The following is a 7,964-nucleotide window of genomic DNA, read 5'->3' as shown; positions in this document are numbered from 1 at the left end:
TCTGTGAGATTTGATGGTTGTGGAACCAGCTGCCTGATGGCTCCTTTAACTTCGTCCCACAGATGCTCAATTGGATTGAGATCTGGTGATTGTGGGGGCCACCTAAGCAAGCTGAAGTCTCCCTCATGTTCTTGAAACCACTCCTGCACAATGCGAGCACCGTGGCATGGCACATTGTCTTGTTGGAAGAAGCCATCTCCATTGGGACACACCATCAACATGATAGGATGAACTTGATCAGCAACGATACTTAGGTATGTTGTACTATTCAGAGGTTGTTCCACATGAATTAAAGGGCCCAAATCATGCCAGGAAAACATGCCCCAAACCAAAACACTGGCCGCACCAGCTTGAAGGATTGTACTCATGCATGTGGGGTGCATGCTTTCATGCTGTTTCCGCCAAATTCTCACTCTGCCATCTGCATGATGCAACTGGAAATGTGATTCATCAGACTACCTGACTTTTTTTCCAATGCTCGACTGTCCAATCCTTGTGTTCCTGGGCGAATTGGAGACGTTTTATCTTGGTAACTGCAGACAGCAAAGGTGTTCGAACAGGCCTTCGGCTTCCATATCCCATACGGTGCAGTGTATGGCTAATTTGCCTACAAATGTCAGGTGGTCATAATAATCTGGCCACTCAGAGTGTGTATATATATTTATCTGTTGCCTCCTTAGCCTCTCCATCATTTTGCGGTGGAACTTTAATCCAAGATGGCACTGGACTCAGTGCCCCTCCCTTTGATTCTTCCACGCTATGTGGGGGGCCTATTACAGTAATGGCTCCAATGAATTCACCTTCCTGTGTCTGTGACCCTCTGTGAGTGGCTGCTGCTGCTGCTGCTGCTGCTAGTAAGAGGGGTCAATTCATACATTCTAATAATTGTTTTTAGGCGACGAAGACAAAAGACTAGAGAGGTTAAACATCTACTGAGAGCAATGTCATTACTAAATAGTAGATTGGAGCTTCCCCAGGAAATACTCCAAGGGGAAGGTGGACAGAGATTTCTTCAAAAAATTAATAAATTTAGACTGTCTCCGTGTTCCAATGTTTTGCCTTTTGATTTATAGCATTTTTTCATCCATATATATTCCATATGCAGTTGATGAAATGATTAATTTTCAAACCTGAGAATCTTGATTAAAGCATTAATCACCATGTAGCAAATTAGCCTTAAGATTAAAAAACAAAGTGTGTTAGTTTGTGTTGTCTATTTTCCAACCGATTGCTTCCTCAGCATGAAGAAAACAACACCTTGGGTGTGAAATATTAGCACAAAATATCACAGCCTCTTGGTAAAATGTTATTTTCTGCCCAAACACTTCTATCCAAAGTGTTTCAGCTAACAGCTCTGCTATTTAAAAAGCTGTCCTTTTCCACAGTGTAATGTTCTTTGTACTTCACTTTTAGTCTTTTTATAAAAACGCAGGCTCTCTGTAAAACTCTGCTGGGTAACATAAATCTGAACATTGTTGATGCTTAGACTTGTCAAACAGAAACAGCAAATCTTTGGGATACAAATGCCTTCATGCTAGAGATAGTTGATTGTGGAAATTTTGCCTTTGAAGTGACAATTTAGATCGTTGCCTGATTAGAGAAAATTGATATACCTGAAGCATAGAAGAGCACTATAAAATGGAAGTGGGGCACTTATTAAATCTAATGTAAGCACTGGTAAACCCTATTCACATATTAAAAGTCAAATACATTTCATATTTTGAAATCTGTTAATATATAAATTCATATTTATTATAAAAACTAGTAGCCTGGTGCACAAAAATTTGTGCCCTCGGGGTATTAAACATTTATTGGCACAACACTGACCACATTGGTGGTGGTGGCGGTCTTGTCAGAATGTGTTATATTATGCATATTAAAATCTATTTAAACAGATTTTATGTAGATATTTTCAAAGATGGAAGAATTGTCCCTGTCAACTATTTTAGTTGATTCATATCTTCAACTAATTGTCATCTTTGCAAAGTTTTCAGTCCCCATATGGATTGCTGGATATAATAGGTCATGCGCTGTCCCTGTCCTTTGTAGCCTTTGTTACCTTAAGGACTCTAGTTTTCCATTTATATGTTTAAGTACCAACCTTACCAGCTTAAAAATGTAAGCTTTTAACACTGCTCTCTCTGTTCCGTATCCTTCCGATGAAAAGTGGAGTTGGGTTGCAGCACAGGAGAGAAATTCAGAAGGGGATTATTGAAGTAATGACTGCAGTAGGAAAAGAGGGAACCTATTTCCCTGGCCACAGGTGCTGGCACCCTGGACCACAGGGCTGACAGCTTCTCTGGGTGGCTGCAGCCTGGGACCTCGGACAGGTAGCTTGTCCGTCTCCTGGGCTGCAGCCAGCCACAGGTGCTGGCGCCTGGACCAAAGGTGGGCGGCTCCTTCTTCTGGTGGCTTCTTCTTCTTCTGTGATTCCAGGGAGGGCAGTCAGTTATGTGTATATGTGTGTGCATACAAACATAGGTGTGTACACGTGTGTATGTGGAAATCTGCTGGGCAAGTCAAAACCATAGAAGAGTTTCCCCCTATCTCTTGAATCTTCCAGAGATATCCCCCACTTTTTTATTCTATCACTACTGGAGAGTCAGTATTTGTAGCCAGCCAGCCAGTAACTCTCTCAGTGTCTATTTCTGACTTCTTTTTTCCCTGTCTTCCAACCCCAATCATATTTCCACCTGGATGCATCATTTTTACTCCCAATATGCTGTATAGAGAAGGAGTCAGGACGCTGTCTTCCCATGAATAGTACTCAGTAACAAACCAGTTGCATTTTAGTTGGCCAATGCCCCTACCCACCCTTCAAATCCCTCCCACCATGCATTCTGTTTCCCTTTTTGTTTGTTGGATTGTTCTGCTACTCCTTCTCCTCACCCCACCACCCTTGGATCATAATGTAAAATTCTTTTACCATGTCAAGAAATTATTAAAAATACAGGTATTTTGAAAAAAAAATACAGGTACTCCTCTGAACACCGGTCGCAGCCGCCCGCCTCTTCCCTGGACCCCTCCGGCTTTTCTGGTCACCAATCCCCGGCTTGGGGGAGCAGGGAAGAGGCAGATGCTGGCGCCCACCTCTTTCCTGGCCCCCCTCCGGCTTCTTTGGTCGCTGATCCCCGGCCAGGGGCAGGTCAGGGAAGAGGCCCCCCTCTGGCTTCTCTGATCACTGGCTGAGGGGCGGGCAAAGGCAGCCCCAGTTCTCTGATCCAGGGCCGGGGAGCAGGGCAAAGGTGGCCCCCAGGGGCCACCTTTGCCCTGCCCCCCGGCTCTTGCCTGCCGCCTGGGTTTCCAATCACTGCCCTTCCCCTTTCACCTCCCATCATTGTGCCTACATATGCAAATTAACCGCCATCTTTGTTGGCGGTTAACTGCCATCTTTGTTGGCAGTTAATTTGCATATCACCCTGATTAGCCAATGGGAAGCGTAGAGAAGGTGTGGTCAATTACCATGTTTGTCTATTATTAGATTAGATGCTTTCTTTTAGTTAAAAATAAAGGGAAAATGGAGGTCCTCCAAAGAGATCAATTAAATTATTTTATTAATTAAATTGAATTTCTTTTTATTTGATTCTGTTTATATGCTCAGATGTTTCCTGAGAAACATGAATATATCAGGGAAACATGTACTAGTGAAATTTGAAGACAGTGCTTCCTTTTCCTAAATATCACTGCTTTTATTATGTTATGCAGATTTTAAGTCTTTTCAGAATAATAAAATAAATATTAAAGGAAAGATGCAGACCTCAGTGTCAGAAAAAATGCATTTTGCTTCAAAAAATATTATAAAGCAATTCTTTGACTTTTAGTTAAAAAGGATTTACTAATTTACCTGACATTTTCTTTAAAACAAGATTGAACCTTTCAACTTACCAAACACTTTTTGTTTGAAGGAACTCGTTGTCTTTTTAAAGCACTAAATAAAGACCTTAAGTACCCTGTGTGGGAGGATAAATGTAATTGCTTTTATTTCATATATTTGGAACAGATTGAATGAAATATCTCTACCAGTTTATGAAGACAGTACATTTCACATATCTACTGCCTTCTTCTGTTCCTTACAGCTAGTCGCTGCTCAGTCCCCAAAATGCCACCTTATCTTACCCTCTTAAAATGTTTGGGCAGGATGAAGCAGAATCCTATACAATAAAAGGATAATATGCAAATTGACCCTAATGGTGGCAGCCGGGAAGATGGCCCTGATCGCAGGCCAGGCCTACAGACCGTACCCACACACGAATTTCATGTGCCGGGCCTCTAGTTGGATTATAATGTTGGAATGGCACAGTAGAGAGTAAGATAGAATTATAGAGGGAGACATAAAAATGGGGAGCTGAATTAACTGTTGGGCTGGCCCCTGAGTAGTGGGTGTAGCAGTCGGAATTATTATTTAAAGACATGTCAGATCAACTTTGCTTTTCTTTAAAGATTTTAAAAATATGTTTGTATTTCTTTTTTAGAGAAAGAGGAAGAGAGATGGATAGAGAGCTAGAAATATGGATAAGAGAGGAACATCATGGATAGGCTGCCCCTGCACACACCCCCACTGGGGATTGAGCTCCCAACAAGGCATGTGCCCTGATCAGGAATTGAACCAGTTACCTCTTGGTTCCTGGGTTGACACTCAACTGCTGAGCCACACTGGCTGGGCTCAGCTTTGCTTTTCTATGCAATTTTGAATTGGCCAATGGGATGAACATTAGGTCTCGTCAGGCAGCAGAGATATCAGCTGAGTGGCAGCATGATGTACAGTGGCTAAATGTAAAGGGCACAGCCCTCAGGAAGCCGTGTCTGATGTGACAATGCAGATAGCAGACAGCTGATATCATCACAAGGATTTAGGCCTAGAAAGAAAGCCTTTTAGGCAAAACATTGAGGAAGAACACTCCAGTTATTCTACTTAAAACTATCAAGTCAATTCCAAAGCCCTGTCTCTGTGCATTTCCTGTCTGGATCAGGATGGATTTAGTACTGGGTGAGGTTTAGCTTACAGATTGACAATAACAGTGCTTGTCATTAATGTGGGGTTTGGATAGAAGGGATAGTATTCTCTGTGGCTTCTGGGAACGGGGGTGCCAAAAGTTGAGGGGTTTAAGAAGGAATCATTGCTTCCCTTAAATTTATTCTGCAAAAGTATAGCCTTGTTAATTGGACAGACACATTGGCCTTCAAATTACAGCTCTTTTTAAAGCTGGTTGCCTGGAAGATAGAAACTCACTAATTCTAAAGAGGGGCTCATTCTTTTTTCATAAAGCTCCATAGGCTAGACCCTGATGGATAATTTGACAGATAAGTCCTGGGAAGTTTTAATAATTAAATTTTACCTTTGCTAAATGCAGATTATGTCTGTATAAGCCCGAGCTGTATTTAACTTTTATGAATTGAATTGTATTGACTCATTGTCTCACTTTATAATTTCAGGGAAGCTTTATCTTCCTTTCCTAAGTGTCTTCAGATGCTGGTGGGCCCTAAATATGTTTGCTAGCATTGACTCATAAGCAGTTACACTGGGGACTCACTACTTACCTAAAGTCATTTTTACGTATTTTTGATCATGCAACATTTTGAATTTACAAGCAGAAAACCCAGACCATTTTCTTTGCCTGAAATCACATTTTCAATATTGAATTTTTTAAAAATATGTTTTTATTGATTTTTTTAGAGAGAAAGAAACATCAATGAGAGAGAAACATCTATTAGCTGCCTCCAGCACACCCTCTACTGGAGATCGAGCCCACAACCTGGGCATGTGCCCTGACTGGGAATTGAACTGTGGACCTCATGGTTCATGGGTTGACACTCAACAACTGAGACACACCAGCTGGGTTAATATTGACTTTTTAAAGCAAAACATCAGTATGCCATTTAAAGAAAGTTCTGTCTCTTATTATAAAATTGGAATCTTGTTGAGTATACAGCATCAAATACTATTTCCTCCAGATAATATACAAACACCATTGATCCTCCATATTCCTAAGTTCCATATTTTAAAATTTGCTTACAAGCTAAATTGTTTCTGTAACACCGAAGTTGGTACTGGTGGTGCTTTCCGAGTCATTCATGGATATACTCAGCACAGTGACGCTTGAGTCACCCAGCACACACCTTCCCAGACGAGGCAGTACTGGAGCCTTCCTGTTTCAGTTCTAATACTGCAAACAACTGTCCTTCTTGCCATCTATGTATTACTGTGATTCCTACTTTTGTGTTTTTTGGGGAGTGATTTTGCTCTTTCCAGTGGCTCCTAACTGTAGTGCTGACATGCTGTCCAATGTTCCTGGGTACAAGAAGGCTGTGTCTAATAGAGAAAATGTGTGTTGGATATGTTTTGTTCAGGCATGAGTTATAGTGCTGTTGGCTGTAAGTTCAATGTTAATTAAACAACATTTAAAGATGCATAAATAAATAATGCATCTTTAAACCAAAATACACATAAAACAGGGATATGTATTAACCATCTTATAAAAATGTTGTTACTAGAGGCTTGCAAGAGTCAAACCCCACATTTCCCCTGGGAACAATGGTTTAGCATTTGCCAGTTCAGTATTCATGGTGACTTGGTGAATATTCTTGGGTACTTTCCTCTAATAGCATACGTATCAAAATCCAAGCTATTCCAAGATTGTTTCTCTTCACCCAACAAAGTATTATACAGCCTTACATATGTTGCTACAGTTAAGCTATTAACGTGGACATCAATCTCCATGACATTAAGCGACGTGACTCTACGATAGTCACCTGTCATCTTTTTTTGGCTTTTGCTGACACCACTTACATCTTTCCTTATTGCACCATGGGGAACAGATAATTAAAAGCCAAAGGCTCAGTGAAGAACCTGACAATTTATAATTCTTATTTCAAATATGGATTAATGAAGTAGGTCCATTTGCTTGGATCTCTTTCTGTTTTTTTTTAATTAAATTTATTGGGGTGACATTGGTTAATATTATTATGTAAGTTGAAATTATACATTTCTATGATACATGCTCTTCATATTGCGTCTGTTTTTGAGGTGGAATTCAGATTTTGAGGAGGTGTGTTGGTTGCTTCTGGTGAGCTGCCCAGAAACAAAGCCAGAGTTTAACTTTCTTAGGAGGGTCCATGGGTTGCCATCATTTCTAGGGACTGTCCAGATTTTCATTAGGTAAAACACATTCTTAAATTAATAGGGAGATGTCAATGTTCTTTATTTCCTCCTACCTGCTACTGGAAACCACCAATAAACAAAAATCCTCGAAGCTGAGATCATTGTACTAGAGGATACTGGAAGTGGGTGAGTTCAAGTTTAATGGGGCATTGGCTTTTATGGAGTCCTGACTGTCTGCTAGGCATTCAGCTAATATCTTTATGGAGATCATCTCATTTGATCCTCAGCAGCAATCTGGTGAGGTAGATATTGTTAATTTAGTGTCTTCAGGTCAGGAGACTGAGTCTTGTAGAGGTCCAGGAGCTTGTCTGATGTCACGGAGCTAAGCAGGGAGGGTTTGAATGCAGCTAGTGTGGCTCTGCAGCCAGCTGTCTTCACTGCAGTCCTCTTGAGCTCCAATGCTTCTCTCCTACAGACCCTCCCCAAATTCCTTGAGCCCCAAATATCTCACACAATTATTAACAATACTAGAGGCCCGGTGCACAAAAATTTGTGCACTCGGGTGGGAGGGGGGGTCCCTCAGCCCAGCCTGTGCCCTCTCACAGTCTGGGACCCCTCGGGAGATAACGACCTGCTGGCTTAGGCCCACTCCCGGGTGGCAGAGGGCACGCCCAATCCCTAGGTGCAGCCCCTGGTCGGTCTCAGAGCAGGGCTGATTGGGGAGTTGGGGCGCTGCCCCCTGTCACGCTCAGGGTAGGGCCGATTGGGGGGTTGCAGCGCCACCCCCTGTCACACACAGGGCAGGGCCAATCGGGGGGTTGGGGCGCTGCCCCCTGTCACGCACAGAGCAGGGCCCATCAGGGGG

This window comes from Myotis brandtii, unplaced genomic scaffold, assembly GCF_000412655.1.
Source record: "Myotis brandtii unplaced genomic scaffold, ASM41265v1 scaffold2106, whole genome shotgun sequence".
Classification (NCBI taxonomy): domain Eukaryota; kingdom Metazoa; phylum Chordata; class Mammalia; order Chiroptera; family Vespertilionidae; genus Myotis; species Myotis brandtii.
This window is presented reverse-complemented; position numbering follows the sequence as displayed.